Below are 18,718 nucleotides of genomic sequence, written 5' to 3' on the forward strand. Positions count from 1 at the left end.
AAAAAAAAAAGAGGGGAAAAAAAAAAAAAAAAAGGGAGAAGCTCCGGCGGGTGGGGACGGGGTGAGGCAGCGGGGCGGCGGCGGCTCGGCCGGGCGAGGCGCAGGGAGGCCGGGCGTGCGGCGGCGCTGTGAGGGGAGCGGCGCGCTGCCGGCGCTCTGTCGTCGCGCTATCGGCGGGCTATCGCGTCGTCGCGGAGTCGGCGGCGGAAGCGGCGCCGTCGGAGCGAGCGAGCGAGCGGCCGAGGAGAAGGAGGAGGAGGAGAAGGAGGAGGAGGAGGAGGAGGAGGTGGCGGCGGCGGAGGGAAGGGGGAGGCTGTTGGCGCCTGGCGCCGGTGGAGGGAGTCATTCCTGCCGCTGCACTTCCGGTCGGCATTTTGTTCTGAGAGGGAGCGAGAGCGACGCACGGGAGCCTTCCTCCCCCCCTTCCTCCTCCTCCTCCTCCTCCCCCCGCCCCCCCGCCCGGTACCGACTCGCCGTGCCCCGGCCGCCCCCCCCCTTGCTCCCCCGCCCGCCTCCCGCAGTCGCGCACCGAGGGAGCGGCGGCGGCGGCCCCCGGCAGCGCTGCCCCCCCCCCCTCCTTCTCCCGGCCGCCCCCCCCCGGCCCCGGGGCGCCTCTCGGAACCGGTTCGGCCCGGCCCGTGCCCATGTTGTGAGGCGGGCGCAGGGGGACGGGATCCTCGCCGGCCGCTCACCCCCCCCCCCGGCTCTACATGTTCGCTGCACCGAGGAGGAGACGGAAGAGGAGCCAGCCCCCCTCCCGGCCCGGATTATTGTTGTTATATTATCTCCCCTCCTCCTCCTGCTCCGCGGCGGCGGCGGCGGCCCAGCAGCGGCGGCTCCTCTGAGGAGGGAGGGGGGCGGATTGCTCGCCCCCTCTCCCGGATCCCCGTAGGATTCAGACGCCGATTTGCTCAGGTAATCCCCCCCCCCCCCCCCTCCCCGTCGTCGTCTCCCCTTCCCCTCCCTGCCCTCTCCGGCAGCGGGCCGGGCCTGCCAGCCCCCGGCGGCCCAGCGCTGCCGGGAGCGGAGGGGATTGTCGGCTGCTCCTCGGGGCGGAGGGGAGCGGGCGGCGAGCCGAGGCGTTTATTTCGCAGCCCCCCGTGCTGCCGGCTCCGCGGTGGCGGAGGAGGTGGGCTCCTCCCGGGCTGCCGGCAGGCCTAGGCCCGGCGGAGAGCGCAGGCCCGCCGGCCAGCGCCTTTACTCCAGCTCGAGGATTAAGAGAGGCGAAGCGGCTCCTCGGTGACAGGCCTCAGCCCGGAGAGGAGCAGCAGGAGGAGGAAACAATGCAATTAGCCGCAAATGTGCGCTGATCCCGTGCCATATTTACAACTTCGCCAGGGAGAGGAAGCGAGGTCCCAGCGCAGACAGCCCTCTGAACTGAGGAAGGAGTAAGTGGAGGAATAGGGGAAGAGAGACAATGTAAATAGCCCAGAAACAAAAATACCCGTCTCTGGTACTCTCTTCTCCTTCCAACTCTGTACCGAACACGCAAAAGTTCGCGTGGAGATGGATTTATAACATGCAAACGCTTGATCTCCAAATAATAAAGCGACTGATTAGCTCATTAATCACTTCCCATATTTATAGCGTAAAACTAGACCTTGTAGAGTGATTGACACGGCACGGACACCTGCAGACCCAGAAAATACAGATAGACAAGTGTATCGCGTCAGGTATTCCACTCAATCTTAATGTTTACGTGCTGTAGACGTTAGAGGAATACGCACAAAATTCACAAGAAATGCTGTTTCGTGCCTTCTAACAAACAGAAAATGGGGAAGGGGTCGCATGTAAAGCGGTACGTTTATGACATTTCGGGGACTGGGATGAAGATGAGATCTTGCGCTAAGTACTCGGGAATCAAAGATAAATTGAATCAAGTGAAAAGTGAGGAATGTTGAAAAGTGTCATCCTTTCTTGTCAGGCCATATCACTTCGAGATCCTGAGGTTGTTATTGGCTGTTTGTGTCCATGATGTTTGAATATGTAATTAGGTGTCATTTTAACAGGTCAAATGTGTTTTGTAAATGACTGTTGATTAAGTGTCAGGCCTTTATACATAAACGGTAGCTACTTTTCAGTAAGGAAAATCTTGGACTTACTGTGTGGCAGAGTTGAGAGTGTTGTTAAAAACTGAAGTAGATGTAAAACAAACGCCCTGCGAACTTGTAAAAGTACTCCTTCAGAAATTACATAATTGAGGGAAATTTTGAGATACCAAGTTTCTCCTTTCATATAAAAAGGGAATTTGCAAATGGTAAACAAGTAGTAACATTTTATAATTTATCTATTTTTAAAGTAGGTTTTTAAGCTGTTTGAGCGGATATGTTGTAGTAATAACTGGTTATTGTATCTAATAAAGCAACTTTCTGGGGTATTGTGGTTTAGAGCCTTAAAAACTGTGCTAGGGTGCCTCCGAGTGCCCTGATACATGTTTAAAGGGCTGAAGTTAATATAGCTGTCACGTAGAAGGCGTGTTTTTAATGCTGTAAATCCGTGTAGTAGTCAGTAGCGTGTCCGTGATTTGTATTGGTCAGGGAGCAGTTTGAATTTTAAAAAGCCTGAAGATCCTGCTGAGCCCCAATCCCGGCCTCCCTCCCTCCCACTAATCTCCCATTCCTGTCTTTGTGCTGCCTGGTCCTGTTAGACACTGTTTGCAACAGGGCCTCAGGCCTACGTGCGTGGAGAGGAACCATTTACGCTCCGAAAAAGCAGCTTTTTATTTTTAAACTTTATGAATCGCAGAGGGAGCCACTAGTTGTCTCGAACTGTCCCTGTCTCTGCGTGTAGCTGAATTGCTGTTTTCTTTTGATCTGTAGCATGCGTAGGGGCCGAGTATAACTCTGCTTTACAGGAAAGAAAGGACTGTGCAGAAGTACTTGTAGTTCTTGGGTAGTTTTCATCATCAGAAAGCGACATTAGCTGTAGTGTTTCTTCAGTCGTTTAAAACAACTCTCGTTTTAACGAAAATGAGTTTGTTAAGCTAATAGTAGTGAACTTCTCTGGCTTATCCTTCATTTAAGGAGGTTTACTGAAATATGAGATACGAACAGGAAATTAGCCACTGTAGTTATGTAGTTCCTGTCAAGTTTATCTTTCCAGCGTTCTGTTTACAGCTTTTTTTTTTTTTATCAGAAAGCATGCACTTCTCTGATACCAAAAATAGGCGTATTTATAGAGGGAAATTTAAGGTGCTGGCTATTTGTGATTTGTAGTGAGCTTTTTGTTTTTGTTCTTCTGAGCTATACATGGTTAATCCTCAATTATTTGTTTTAGCATGTTTTTGGAATTGTATATTTAAGGCAGAAGTATTTAATGGAGAAATGTAAGATAACATTTAAAAAAAAATTTTCACTATTTAGGCCACATCTAAGTGTTTGTAGGGGGAGGGAACATGACTATTTCACTTTCATACCGTATTTTCCCTAGCATTAGGAGTTTATACTGATCCACTGCTTGTCATAACATCTAACTGCTTAAGGTTTTAGTTATTTTATGCATGTTATAGAAATACAAAATTATTTTTTCTTGAGGTATTAGTTGTAGCAATTATTTTAACTAAAAGAGGATTTTTTTTTTCTTCTGGTTATCTTTTACTTTGTGCTTTTGACTACCTTGTATGTTTTGAATTTCTCTCTTATGTACATATTTTATTTCTACTTTTCATCTCAACTGCTTAAATGTATTCCCTGAAGTTATTCCAACAAAAAACCATTTCCCTGAAGCTTTTGCTGTCTTGTAGAACTGTTTTTATCTTTTTTGTATAAAGACATAGAAATAGGCATACCACTAAAAACATTTTTATTTTATTTTTATTTTTTTACATTTGAAATATTTATATTTTAATTTGGGAGAGACAAAGTGAAGGATCAGAGAAACAAAATTACACCAATAAAATCATTTGCATGTCCCTGTTCTGCATGAGTACCTGAATCCCAGTGCAACCTCATTGCATGGTTGGGACTCGATCAACAATAGCATTCATGTGACTGACTCTTCTTGCAGAATCAAGGCAATATGTAGTAATGCCTTTGGGTTAGAACCACGTTGTTATGTTGTTTGTATAATGAAAAAGAGATTGCAGCCTTAATCCTGAATGGTTTGTGTATATATCCCTGTATAACATAGTTTGCTATATCTTGAAGGATACTAGATGAAAAAACATTGAAAGTGTGAATTGATTTGAGCCAAGGATTGGTATAGCGAGTTTCCTATTGCAATTTTCTATGTGTTCAGCAGTAAATGTGGTATTTTTATGTACGTATTACATTACAAAGTGTTAAAGTCATCCAATTAAATTTATATTAATATTAACTTCATAAATATTACACAATAAATGTAAAGTTAGTGGACAATTGCTAGTAGCTAGGAGAAATTGTACTAATATTCTGAATACGTAGAGCTAAGATATAAATTATTTTCAAATTCAGAACTTTATGCTTTCTAGAAATTATTCTAGAGGAATATATTCTATATTCAACAATGTGTGGACTTTTTGGCAGCAATTGTGGGCATACTTAATTGGAAAAATATGAGGTAGGGTAACCTTAGAGGTTAGTGTCTGGTAGATGTGAGGTAGATCATCCAGTGTTACAATAGCTATTGATTGTCACAAAATATGTTACTAGAAATATTTAACATTAAAAAAAAAAAAAACACATTGGCAATTTCAATATAATACAACTTATTTTCAGTATTCCTTTACATATACCTTTATTAGAAATAGTACAGGTTAGGTTAGTTTCTGATTTTTCAGCCATCAACAGTAACAAGCTGAGAAGCCTACAAGGAAATGCTTAAAATTGATGATACCTGTATATTATTGGTAATAACCCCATATAATAATGGTCTTCTTTAACAGCCAAAAAAGGAAGTACTTTTGAAATGACAGTATTATAAAACCTTTTCATACAATTAATCTGTATTTGTGTTTTTATTTTATTAGTGTTACAGCCATACTTAGTAGATGATCCTTAGGTGCAAATACATGGGAGAGAAGTACTTTATATCGATGTCTGTTCCACCTCAGGAGTGAGGACATTGTGTTTGAGGATATTGTACAGAACCTATCATTTGTGTCTCACTTCATCCCAACTGTTCACTGTGGAAAATCTCACTAGCAAAAGGGAGTGGAGAAAGGGTTTTGGCCCAGCTGTGCGTAGAAACTAAAGGGAAATCCAGTCAAATTGAATGTAGTTGTTGGTGCTGTACATGAAGGTTCCTACTTGGTTTATACAAGTAACTTTTTAATAAACATTAACATTGAGGAGCATTTTTATGGTAAAGTCTTTCAGTCAGAACAAATTCTAGAAGACTGTATCATATTGTTTTCAGTGTTTATGTCAGCTGGTTCTAAGTGATTTTTCAGTTGGAGATCTCGAAATTCTTTATGTGGTGAGATATTCCCATTCCCATCATTGCTACAGTTTGATATGACACACTTTGTTTTTTTGCAGCAGCGTGTATGTGTAGACATGCAATGCATTTTACAGGAACTGTGTTAAAAACGTCAGGCTGTAAAGTCAGGCGCTCAGATAAGGAAGGAACAGGCTAAGACTCAAGAAACAAACATGATCTAGCCCCCTATGCCATACACTGGGCCTAACTACATTATTGTACTTCACCCTTACCGTTACAGCCAATATTCAGTGCCTCACACAGTGCATGGGAAATGCCAGCTGACCAGTATACTGTTATAACCCGGTTTATGTATTTGTTTTTCTTTGTCATACAGTGTGCAGCCTGCTGCCTTATTGCTTGCTGCATTGCATTCAAGTCTTTCAGTGAATGCTGAGGTGTTTTCATCAGGAAATTATCATCAAAATACATATCTATGCTTTACAAATATTAGAGGGCCTGTCTTTAGCTTATCCATAATATTTTATTTCAATTTTTTAGATGGAAGACTGAAACTGAATCAAAATTTTGAGTTTTAAAAGTGCCTATAAATCTTGAGTGTGTAAATTGACATGCTTTATTCTTGAGATATTTACTTATTTTACAGCATGTAGTGAGTTCATAATGTTATTTTCTTTCAATTTATTTGTAGCTGTGTCTCACACTTCAACATAGCAGGCCCGTTGTTGCTCATGCTGCATCCCTAAGAAGTATAGAGTGAGTTTTCACTGATAGCCTAGACATCTTTTCAGTTTCAACTGTCTCGATCATGCCAAAATTTCCAAAAATAGATTTCCTGTCCTGAAAAATTAAAAAGAATCTCCCTCCATAATGTGAAGAACCCAAAATCTCTACAGGAAGATCAGAGACATCAACTAGATAATAATCCAAAACCTGCATGTGATTAATAGCCTGTCCACAGTATTGGAGACATTCAGAATGCTACTTTCAGCAGGAGCTAGCAACCATGGAGAATGTCCTAAGCATTGGCTATTGGCAATTAAGGATGACACTTTCCCTCTTAAAGTGGTAATTGTTGTAGTTCATGTAAACTGGAAATGGAATGGAAACTTCTGCAGCCTAGTGGTCAGACCATTTCATTGCAATGTTTGTTTGTTCAGTTAATATTTATGCTGAATTGTATGGCTGTGTTAGGAAAGGAGGACCATTCTAGGTACAGCATGTGTGTTCTTAGCCAGAATGTTGCCTTTGGGATGTAGGAAGCCCAACTTCAATCTGTATTAGACAGAGTTGTTCCTGAACCTCTTTTTCCCCCGCATATAGCTTTTTATGTTCTAATCATCTGCTCTAATTATGGCCAGTAGGCTCTGGATATATTATGGAACAGGTAGAACAAGTAGTTCTAAGTATTTTTTTCTTTTTTTTTTCTTTACTCTACTTTCCCAGTGATGAAAGTTCTCTGTGAAAATAAGCTGTTTTTTTTTTGTTTGTTTGTTTGTTTGTTTTTTTGTAATAAGAGTTGTTTTTGACAAATTGGCAGTTTCCAGCAGAAGATCTTCTGGATATGTTTTTTTAATTGTTTTTATTTACTGTATGTTATTGAAATTTATTAATAAAAATGCAACATCCCTCAGAAAGAATCTCCTTTTGCTATGCAACTCTGACTTGCTTTGTGACCATCATCTGTTGTGTAACATGTATAAAGCAGGGATGCAGTGAGTAACAGAAGCAGGATACGATCATTTAATGAAAGACTATCATAGTGCACAAGGGACTGAATTGTAGGTGTAAGCAACCATAATTCTGACATTTCTTAATACTTTGATGCTCGGCTTTATAGTTCTAACCTTTTTTCTGTTTTTTTTTTTTTTTTTTTTTTTTTTTTTTTTGGTTAATGTAATTTATCAAACTCCTGGAATCTCAGCGCGTGTCTGTGACAGTGCCACCCCTATCTCTTATGTCTGAGCTAACAATCTCTCCTCTGTGTTGACCAGATACTCGGAAAGGATGAAGTTACAAATACTTTGTCTCCGAAATTTTATTTTCAGGTCTTAGGTTTCAATAAAGACTGTCCTACTTCTTGCATGTTGCCTTCCATTCAGATATGTAGCTATCACTTTTTCTTAAGAGATGCTTTCAGATCATTAACTGGGGAGGGGGAAGGGGAGGCAGAATTCAGGGAGTTCTCATTGGATGCTACACAGCAGATACTTAAGTAGCTTTGGGAAAAATAAGGTGGAACATGTTTTTTGTAATTTAAAAGTTGGTAAAATTTTGGTAAGACTATAATAGAAGAGTTGTAAGGATGCATGGAGAGTGCTTTGTGGAGATATAAAACCAGTTAAAGTTCTGTTTTTTTCTGAACGGAAAATTAAAAATCTGCCCAATTATTTATTTGTCAAATTTCTCACTCAAAAGCTAGGAGACATGATTGCTTTACATTGTGAGGGATGCTAGGGTTTTTTGTTTGTTTCAATAATGGGAATTGAATTATTTTCCACTAGCATGCTCAGTGATGATCGGTTCTTTCTGGCAAAAAACCTTTATATTAGAATTTGGCAATTATATAAGCAATTGAAGTATGGCTTAAGTGTTGCTGGTCAGTTTCTAAAATACATGTTGCTCCCTACTTATTTTGTATAGATGAGACTGGTAGTGACTCCTCTTGGTTTTCTAGCACTATTAAAAGACACTGACTTTACTTCTGACTTTGCTAAACTTCAGTCATATTGGCCGAAAGTGTCCATGCTGGGGTGATTGCCATTAATAGCAATAGTGACCAACTGTTTTAATAAAGCTTAAAACAAAAAATGTTCAATCCAAAAAATTGGATTCTAAGGGTCAGGCTAGAGAAAAAAATGTTCAAAAATAATTTCTGACTTTTTCTTCAAGTCATTTGAACTTCCCCATTTTTTGAGAGACAACCTTAAAATTTGAGTGAGGAGAGTTTTGCAGTAGGAATGTGCATTTTGTTGCCATTTGAAAATCTATCAAAAAATTATGCAAGTTACTGGTGTCTGAAAAATTAGTTGGCTTCCCTGGTTGTAAATATTAAAGCAGAAAAATGTTGTGTGCACAACAGGACTTCTCCAAGTAAGTATGGTTGGTTATAAGCACTGAGATGTGGTGCAGACTGCTTTGTTTGCGGGTGGCTCTTCAGTGCTTATCCACAGCGTTGATTTGTTCAGATGTGGAAAAGATGAGAACTGAGGTTACTGGTGTTTGGAACGGTGAACACGTGGTGGAGAAGAGGGGTGGTTTGGAACAGAACTTACACAGATGGGGAGGGAATGGGAGCTTGAAGGGCAAGAACTTGGGAGGAGGATAGGAGCTTGGAGTTCCTAAGGAAATGATGACTGCCTGAGAGGACTGGGTATGGGAGCTGGTGGGACAGATACAAGTGTCCTTGGTGAAGCTACAGGAAGAGCTGTGAAATAGTTTTAACAAGAAACTAAGACGAGAGTAGTCTGGAACTGGGTGTAGAGTCAAGGGAAACCGTGTAGGGGTGAGAACGAGTGGGAAGTATCTTCTGAGAGAGGCCAGCGAGGGGAGGTGGAGCAAACTGCCTGAGAAGCCAAAACTACAAAACAAGGATTGGCTGGGGAAAGAAGCATTATTTCACACACAGGAATTTGTTGTTAGAATTGTCTTTTTTTTTTTTTTTTAACTGAGGAAATCACATAATGAAAAAAAAGCTCAGAAGTGTCGAGTACATCTTGTAATTGCAAATGGTAGGGAAATCTGTAGTACAGATTATCTGTGTAGCCTGCATTTGGCATCTTTATGAATGCATTGTGGTAGTCCTTAAGTCCATTGTCACTGTTCCTATGACAAGATACGTATTTCACTGATTGTGTTAAATAAAAGTAGCTTCCTTAATAAAGATTTAAAACAAAACAAGAAAACCAACAGATTAGATTAATGTCTCATAGGATTGGCTTTAGATATTGTCCTGGGGAAAGGGATAGACTCCTGAGGTTGCTTCCAGTCCTGTTTTTTATGTTTAAATATTTTGATATCTCTTTGGTGTTCAATCTATAGTCCTTTGCCTTAATCACTTCACATCATTAAACTCTGCTCCAGAGATAGAATTTCCTCGCAGGCTTTTCTGTGGCTTGTATTGGAGTATTGGAATGCTTCACAAATGTTTTTTTTTTAAATGTTTTTGAGCAGAGAATGTAATCTTAAAAAGTTAGGAACTGAGATGCAAAAGTTGGTCATTAGCTTTATAACTCCAGAAGTCCAACTAGAGCAGCTGTAGGACCTGACATTTAAATTAACCTGCTTTTTTTTTATCATAACGTGATAATATTATAGCACATTTCATTAATTTTGGTTACAATACAGCTAATCAGTGCTTCTTCAAACTAGGTGTCAGAGCATGCAGGAAAAAAGAAACACAGAAATATTTACTGTTAGTAATAGAAGTGGAATCAGATTCCCAAGAGCAGCATTTTTTTTCTTGCAGTCTGATCTACAGCCTCTTTTGCTTCATACTTCTTTCACTTTTACTTGAAGTTGAAGAGTCATGGATACAACTGACCTTATAGCCTTATGAATAGCTTCTGATTCATCTCCAGAGCAGATCCCTTCTGTACACTGGGAGGAGATTGGGCCTATGGGTGGGAGGGGAATGTTACACGATTATATAATCAAAAGACTGACAGAATTCCTGAGTGCAAGGGGCATTTATTAACTTTTGGTTGACTTTGCAAATGTGATCTTTTAGCCGGGGTGTGGGGGATTTCCTGATAGAAGTCCAGAAAGCTTTGAATTTGACTGGCTATACAGATAATGTGATGTTTAAGTATCTGTTGATGTGAAGGCTGACTTCTTTTCTGTGTTGAATGTTCTGTTTTTAAAAGTTTTTTAAAGTTAGATCTTCAACATTTTAAAGTATGAATTCTAATGTTTGCTGGAATATACCTACTATATCTTTTTAAGCATTGCCTTGTAAACTAACTACCACAGTATAGTAAGTAAAATTGTAAACTTGATTTCTGCATCATAAAAAGGAATTGGAATGAGATCAAAAAGGGGCTTCATACTGCTGTTGAACAGGTCGGCCCCTTTGTGTCAGTCACAAATTTGACATGTGTGAGCATGCCAAATGGAACTCGTAACTCCAATGGTGCTGAGCAAGTTACCCATATAGGTTAGTCAAGAGAAAACATTGAAGAGATTTTTACCTCCTAAAAGAGAGTCTAAATCAATTTATTTGATATTCATATTTTCTCTTTAAGGCTCTTTCCCTGTTCTAATTTTCTTTGCAATGTGGCGTGATACACTACTACTCCTTCAAAAAGAAGGGAATGCCTGGTACCTCATAAAGTCTTAGAGCTAATGGAAGACTCTAATGGATAGTGACAAATATATGTTTGAACCACCTGCTACTGAGGAGGATGTTAGAATCTGGGTATCTGGCAAGTGGTCTTTTGTGCAGCTGAGATTTTGGGTGAAGGGATGAAGGCAGTGGCTAGTATGTGGTGTGAAGTACTCAGTTTGCTGTGCGTTCAAAACGTGTGTGTGTAACTGGACTTTTCCTACTCTGAGGATCTTGCCCTGGTTTAGATGCAGAACAGGTGTTGAGCTTTTTAGTTCTGCAAAAATAGTGGCAGTTCTGGAATATGCTGAAGCAAAGCTGTAGGTGAACTTTATTGGTGAGAATTTAGATGACTAATGGCATAGATGGAGAGTTGTAGGAACATGCTATGCACTCTAGGGTCACTATTATGAAAGATTATTTAGAGTTATGGCTCTGCATATTTACTCACTGGAGTAATTCCATCTGCTTCTATCTAGCGTGATGTAAAGGTTAGTCATGTTATTTACAGAAGTAGATCATTTATTTTTACCACAGAATATATCATTAAAATATTTGAGGAATTGCAATAAAAGTGGTTTGTTTTAAAAACTGTTTTGTCTGTAATTCTCTAAATATTATTACATGAACAAACCATCATAATACCACAAGGTAAACATTCTCAGTTTTCATATCACATTGTAATCTTAGTCTGCAACCTTGAGGAAAAAAAATTAAAGCTACTTAGTTAATTTAGTGCCCTGTTAAAAATTATATTGAATTAGTAGACTTCAAATAGGATTTCTCTCTCTTTCTGTAAATGTTTGTGTTTATTTCTGACAAATCCTTTTTCTAGGCTCAAATTAGACGTACGATGTCATGGGATTCAGCAAGTTCTTAATCACATATTGATAAATAAATAGCCAATGAAGTCTTATAAAACAGTTCTGTAGATGGACTTCTTAAGATTTGACATAACTTGTTAAGTCCTGATAATTTGAAGTTATTGCGTGTTCTGCCACAGTGAATGTTCAATTGTGTATATGTAGCCTGTGGCAATGGCACATAACTTGATTTAATTTAACCCTGTTTCATTGCTGGCTAAGAAAGGTTGAATTAGTTTGCATTTTTCATGGGCTAAGTGTATATGCACAATTATTGAAAGTCAGCTGATGAACAGTAACTTCAGAGTCTGGGCTAATCAACTTGCCTAAAAGTGGCTAAAAGTCCATGTAATCCTATGTGAATTTTGAGAGAAAACAATGTTTGTCAGAATCAAAGCTGTTGAAGGTCTCCTACCTACACCTAATTACTGATATGGGTGTGAATTTGAACAAGTTTTTTGAGAAAGACAGTAAAAATGGATGAAATATCTCATTCTAAGATACATTAATTTTAAAATCCAGTTAGAAGATATCATAAAACTTGTTAAACATACATGAAGTTAACTATTTTAGGCAAGAACAGAAAAACATAAACTGTTTTATGATCATCAGGCTTACATGCTTACCCTGTTTATAATGAAAAAGAAACAAAAACTAGAAGATGAATGTATTTTAGTTTTCTTGTGAAAGACTTAGAGATTTTATTAGGAAAATGATATTCGTCTTGATAGAGTGCATTTTACTTTCATGTTTGTGATTATGATGAATAAAATATTCTGTAAATCAAGTTGCATATGGGCTCATTAGTAGGGTTGCATGTCAGTGCTTTAAAATGATTCTTGTGGAAATGTTCATTTTCAGTGTGTTTATACAGGTATAATTATTTGAAATTGATACATGTCAACATATTTGCTTCCTGAAATAAGTTAGAATTCTCAGCTGGACTTTAAATAGGTTAGTCCCTAAATCTTAGGGTATTCAAATATAGTAAAATATTTAGTCACTGAGCTCAATGATTTTTAAATTGGCACACACGAGGCTATTTAAGAAGTGCTTTTATTTTTATTTAAATAATACATAATCACTGTATAAATTAGATTTACCCCGTTAAGACCAACAGTAACTCTAATGATTCCGTCTTAGTTGCTTAGTATTGTTCTTGTGGTTAATTAGGTTTTTGTCATAATAATTGTTAAACATTTTATTAAACTTCATAAGATAAAGACTTGTGGGGTGGAGGGTATGGGGAAGAGAGGGTGTTGGATTGTGGCTGGGAGTGCTCATTGCTAAGATGTAACAGTAGGCTCTCACGTCTGTGGTTTCTTTGCAGTAACTTTCTGAATTCTGAACATAGTTTAATGAATTCAACACTCGAGTTGCTTACTAACGTGCTAATCAGTGGTTTGTTAATGTGACGTTAACTGACTTCAGATAACTTGGTAGAATTTATATCTATGTAAAAGTTTTGTGTTTTTTTTTTTTTTTTTTTATGCATGATTGGATAATAATCCAGATACTTTTCTATGGAAAAGGATAGAGTCATGTTTAAAACCTTGCCTTAAGTCCTTCAGGAATTAAAAAACCGAAACCAAAACAGAACACCTACTTGAGAGCCAGTGTTATAGAAGATCTAGAAGAAGATGTTTGCTATGAGTAAACATTAGGAATAATTAGCAGAGGAGGGAGCTCAAGCTCTTTGTAGTATGAAGTTGGTAAACACAAATGTAAATTAATATTGGATAATGTGAGATAGCAAGTTCGTACTATACAGAATACTATTGCCAATATAAACTTGTCTCAGATACAAATATTATCATGTGTGCCAAAGCATGCAGACAGTCATGTTAAACATGTGGCCTGGGAAGGCCATTTGTGGTTCTGCACGTCGCAATTTATGGTCTCCCCTGGCAACTGTTAAAGAGAAGAAAGGTTTATGAATTGAGTTGTGTCCCTGGATCATGTTCTGTGAGTTAAAAGTTTTCTTTTGTTTGTTTGTTTTTGAGGAGAGTGTCCGTGTTGCCACAGGAACGGATCCTTTCCTTATTTCTACTTAGCTGCTCTCCTCTCAGTTGTAAGTTTTATCACAGAGGTTGGTGGTGGGTTCGACACTAGTAGAAGACAGGACAGGAACTCAGAAATTTGAAGCGCTGGATAAATGGCTGGCAAAGATCAGTGTCCGTGTCTGTATAGGTACCTCAGCATCTGAAGTAAAAAGGGAAGACAAGAAACTCAGAATAGCTGCTACTTATTGCGCTTGAGTGTATGCATCAGTCTTGATGCCAGTTTAAAGTAGTTGAGGCTTGATCCATTTCAGCTGCTTCTGGTCTCTGTTTCAATGTCACGTGAATCAGGCCAGCAGGGTGGCATGGTTCATTTTTAATGTCTGTATTGCCAGAATTTTCCCATAAGGATGTGTAGCCTCTGGGCCCTCGTTGTGCTGAAGTAATTTCCAGTTTGGAAAAAAGCAAATGGATTCTATTCCTTCTGCAATAGCAAAGCTACAGAGGACTGAGGATCTTCTCCAAAATGAGCCTGCGACACTCGTGAAATAGTGTCTCACATGAGAAAGGTGAGCTACCTTTCTAAAAGGTGGATGTGTATCACCTGCATCCCAAGGAAAACTGCAGAGATCATCTTTAGCTTTCCCTTATGGGTACTGCCATGGGTACGTATAGCAATGCATCTTACATTGCACGTACTAATTTTCATTGGCCAGTTAAGGATGGCAGGCAAATAACTCTAACTGTATCTTTCTCGTAATAGGATAACCTGAAATACGTAACATTCTTATTTTAGTATGATTTAAAATCTTTAGTTTTTAAATAATTGAAAAATATGATGATCCCATTTCAGTGGCTTTTTAATGCTTTTTCAGCACTCTTCATGACATAATGTAATTTACCTGTATTTTAAAATACATCCGCTTCCTAGAGAAAACGAGTGCTTTGTTGCAGTGGAACAGGTTAAATAAAGTGTTCAGCACAGAATTGTGTACATTCTGTTAATATTAGAAAATCAAGCATCGCTGAGTAATCTAGTCTTCATTTTATGTACTGATTCATCTGCATGGTCAATTATGGTTGCTGTTTATGTCTCTGTAGTATATGGGCCACAGTTCACCTTGGCCTTAGCAACAGCTGGGATAATACTGCTGTCTGAATTCTGTAGCAGAAGGCTTGGTATTAATGCCTTAGAGAAATTAAGGGCTATAATTAGCCCTCTATTCCACTGTAGTGAGTTTTAGATCCTTAAGAAAAGAAGCGTGTAGAAGATGGTCATCATTTAGAGTAAAGTGCCTGAAGAATAAAGAATGTAGGGGATAAAGGCTGGTTACAGTCAGGGAAAGAAGGATTCGCTGTGGATTGTCTTGGCTTGATCCTGCAAGGGCTGATATAACCATCATGGAGCAGTTTCTGGGACTTCTCCACCTTCCCATATTGTAGGCAGCTTGGCAGTTCAGTCAGTATCTTAGAACTGTGTCCACGGCCTAATATTTGCTTCTCAGCAAAAATTCAAGCTTTAATATTTTCCATTCCATTTAATGAACAACTTCTGGGAGAAAGGATTCACATAACTTCTGTCTCTCTAGCAATTGATGGTGAGGGAAGTAAGATTTTCACTAGTGTCTCTCCCCTGTACTTAATTTACATGACTTCATATGTTGTAGTGTAATCCGAGTAATATTTTTAAATGTCTGTCTGTTTCTCTTATGTACACTTGTGGGATAATAGCTGTAGGATTTTGTATGGATCTTGCAATTGCTTCTTGATTTTCCTGTTATTTTTTAGATCCTATTACAGTCCACTTCAGAGAGCCTTAGACAGCTTTGATCTCATGGATGATTTTGAATTTTGCTAAATAGGCAAGTATTCTAAGACATTACAGGCTAAAACTTTTGGAATATGTTCAGTTTTTGTGGTGCCAATGTGGCTTTTTTGATTATTCCTGTAGCTGACAAAAACTCTTGTTTACCAGGTGTGAATTTAGAAAACAGAAGACTGAGGGGGTTTAGATGCGTGTAGTTCAGTTTGTCACCTCTCACCCATAACCCTTTTTGGCCATGTTTCTGTGATAGGAATGGTCACATGGCTGTACAGCTTCCTATCGTCAAGACTGCTACATCTAAATTTCCTTAAGCTTAAAAAAATATTGCATATGCAGTGATTGCATCAAGGCTAACTAGGAGAATTATGGCAGCCAATGAAGAATAGCTTTATAGGTAAATTTTTCTAATTTCTTTTGTTATAAATTGTTGTTGGACAGGTTGGACAGTATAGTACTTGCAGAGCATAAAGACTATTAATAAAACCTTTTGTGGATTACAAGAAATTAAGTTACTATCTGTTTTCAGAGCATAGGGGTTTATTAGGGGTGACCATGCTTAGTCACTGTATACCCCATCCTAAATTCTGTTTACCTAAACAGGAATCCTTTCTCCACAATAGAGCTTTGAAAGGTATTAAAATTGTATAAGTCTAGTTTATTCAAAACTGTTGAGTTGTAGTGAGAAATAGTTGAGCTACATGGCTATGATCTTCTGATTCTAAACGAGGAAAATTAAGGAAAAATGTTTCTACATAAAAATTGATGAATAAAACATTTTCATCAAGTTATTTACTTTTTGTGGTAAGAACCCTATTTAATAGTGTGGTTTAATTTATACCTGTGAAAAGGACAGGCTTTAAAAAGTAGATTAAAAACATAGACAGTCAGTGATAGTGCTGCTGCATGCAGTAGTTACAAATGGATTTAAGAGTCCATTCTGGATTATTTATTTCCCCATCCCCTGGGTCTGTATTTAAGGTGGAAAATTTAATTTTATTTTTATTTTATTTTTATTTTATTTTTATTTTATTTTACCATGGTACCAAATAGATTGTCATATGCAAGAGTTTAACTGTGAAGAACACCCATGGAACCTGAAATTCATCATTTTGTAGTTTTATAGTGTTTCTTCTCTTAAGCATAATTTTGATACTTCTTGTCCGGCCACTCCTGTAACTATAGCTTTAGTTTTCTTAAACTGAAATAGTTGTTAATTTAGGTACTGCTATGGGGGGAGGTGTTACTGGCCAAAAATTCTCATGATCAAATTCATATAATTAATCCTGGTTGTGTTATTTGTGAGTGTGTGCTTATATATAATACAAAGAGAAGTGAGAAATCTTAATTTGAAAAACAATTTGAGTACTAGAAAGGAAACTAAACACACACCCTTCTCATTCAGTTAAGCATTAGAATACTGCCAGTTGAGTTACAGTGTTTTCTAAAACTGTGGAGGATATGTCTCAGTACATAGAAGAATCCTTATGAGGAAAATAGAAATTATTTCCAATCTGGCTTAATGTATTAAACAACTGAGATTTTACAAAACTAGACCTTTATATTAATAGTAATCAAATAATTCATCTCTGTTCTTCAGGTTACCCGTGCAGTATGATTTGTTAGTTTTTCAAGTTCCTAGCTTGAAGAGCAAGTGGACAAAACACAGTAAAATGATGTAGAAGGTGGTATTATTACAAAAGAAAAAAAAAATCAGCACCTTATCAGCACAGAACATTTCTGCACCCTTCATCTAGTCAGTTATCATACACAGCTTGTGCCTTAAGACTCTTGAAATTGGATGACTGATCTAAGTGCCTTTTTCCACCTACTGCTCAATAGGTCTTGGTCACATTGTGGCAGAAATCCTGACAATTAGGTACTTTTTGTTGGTGGTGGTAATCTCTACAATTGCAGCATGTGGTGTTTGGGAAATCATATACAAACTGGTATTTTTAAAGAATGTGTTCTCATAGTCTGTTTGTTAAGCTTTGCTTTAAACATACAATTGCAAGTTAACTTTGGATTTACCACTTGCTACTAGTAGGTCTCAATGAACAGCTGTGTGAGGTTATACCTTACACAAATTACACCTTGATCTCCAAAACTGTCAGTAGTATATGATCTAGGCTCTCTCAAAGGTTCTGTTTAAGACTGATGCTTGCTTACTTTTCAGAAGCACCAGGTGCTGGATCATGCAGGCTCTGGTAAAAGTAAGAGGAATTTTAGCTGACCTAGGCAATGAAAATTGCTTTTTTGAGGCACAGAAAACACAAACAAGTGTTACAAGTTTAAGAATGAACTGAAAAAATATTTTAATGAAAAGCTTTTGGATAAGAAGGGCGTTTTCCTTTGTGTTGTGCATTACCTAACATGTGGGATCTATTATTTATTGAACTCTGTTGCTACTGCAGCTGCATCTGATTGTGAATAGTATAAAAACTCACACAGTCTATGATTAAATCATTTGCTGAACTAATACAGTTTTGTTAAGCAGTCATAATTTTGGAACTAAGCCATATGTGCCCAGATACGTTTGAAGTTTGTTGGTCCTACTTCTTACTGCCTATGGAGTGTAAAAGATTAATATTGTTTTGAACATGCCATGCTACAAACAGCAATCCAGAAAGTGTGATCAACTATAGGTATTAATACATTTTTATATAAATTACTGCTTATAAGGCAGGTCCTTTAAGTTATTAAGTTTTACTCTATAATATCTGTAACTTACAGTTTTAATGTGTTTGGTACAGTCTGTTTTTTCTCAGATGCCCTATGTAAAATGAATGCAAGGAGATGAGAATTATGTACTCTGTAAAGTTATTGTTATAGCTCTATCTTTGCTCCTTAGTCATGTGCTGAGGTGTTTATTCAGAATGTGAGGAGGCTGTTTAGAGTGGAGACTGCCTGTGGTGTTAAATTATTGGTAATTTTTAGTTTAGTGCTGTGGACAGGCCGTTATCCTTCGGATTAGGGTAGGATAACTCAATTTGGCTTGATTTGTCTTTTGTTAAAAGTGAAATCACTTAGCTACTTAGGTGGAGTGGCAAATTTAGAAATAAATGATTTACTTTGAATTGGTGATTCTTACCTCTGACACTCGTGGCTTACAGCTTTGACTTTTTTTTTTTAAAACAAAGAACACAAGGAGAATTCTGCTAAGAAAAAAGTACAAGTGTAAAAAAAAAAAAGAAACATATCTAAACCCATCAAACTTTGATACACTACATTTTCCTTTATTAGTGTGTTATATAAGTTCTTTGGGAATTTTCCTTGGCTTTGTCCTGTGATTATGATGTTTGAATTTCCATTTCTGTGTGTTTTATTTTTTGTTGTTGTTTTTGTGTTCTCT

General features: G+C 38.3%; 1 protein-coding gene across 6 annotated transcripts in view; it reads left to right on the plus strand.

The window, feature by feature from the left end:
- The first annotated feature begins 356 nt into the window (after positions 1-356).
- Positions 357-18,718, plus strand: part of NIPBL (NIPBL cohesin loading factor) — a 166,613-nt gene continuing 148,251 nt past the window's right edge. For 2 of the 6 annotated variants that reach the window (XM_035563746.2, XM_035563750.2), the window contains exon 1: positions 357-915. The gene's annotated coding sequence lies outside the window, so the exon portion shown is untranslated. The remainder of the gene's footprint in view (positions 916-18,718) is intronic. The other 4 variants (XM_035563749.2, XM_035563752.2, XM_035563751.2 and 1 more) reach the window with 4 other exon arrangements.

Source organism: Cygnus atratus, chromosome Z (assembly GCF_013377495.2).
Source record: "Cygnus atratus isolate AKBS03 ecotype Queensland, Australia chromosome Z, CAtr_DNAZoo_HiC_assembly, whole genome shotgun sequence".
Taxonomy (NCBI): Eukaryota; Metazoa; Chordata; class Aves; order Anseriformes; family Anatidae; genus Cygnus; species Cygnus atratus.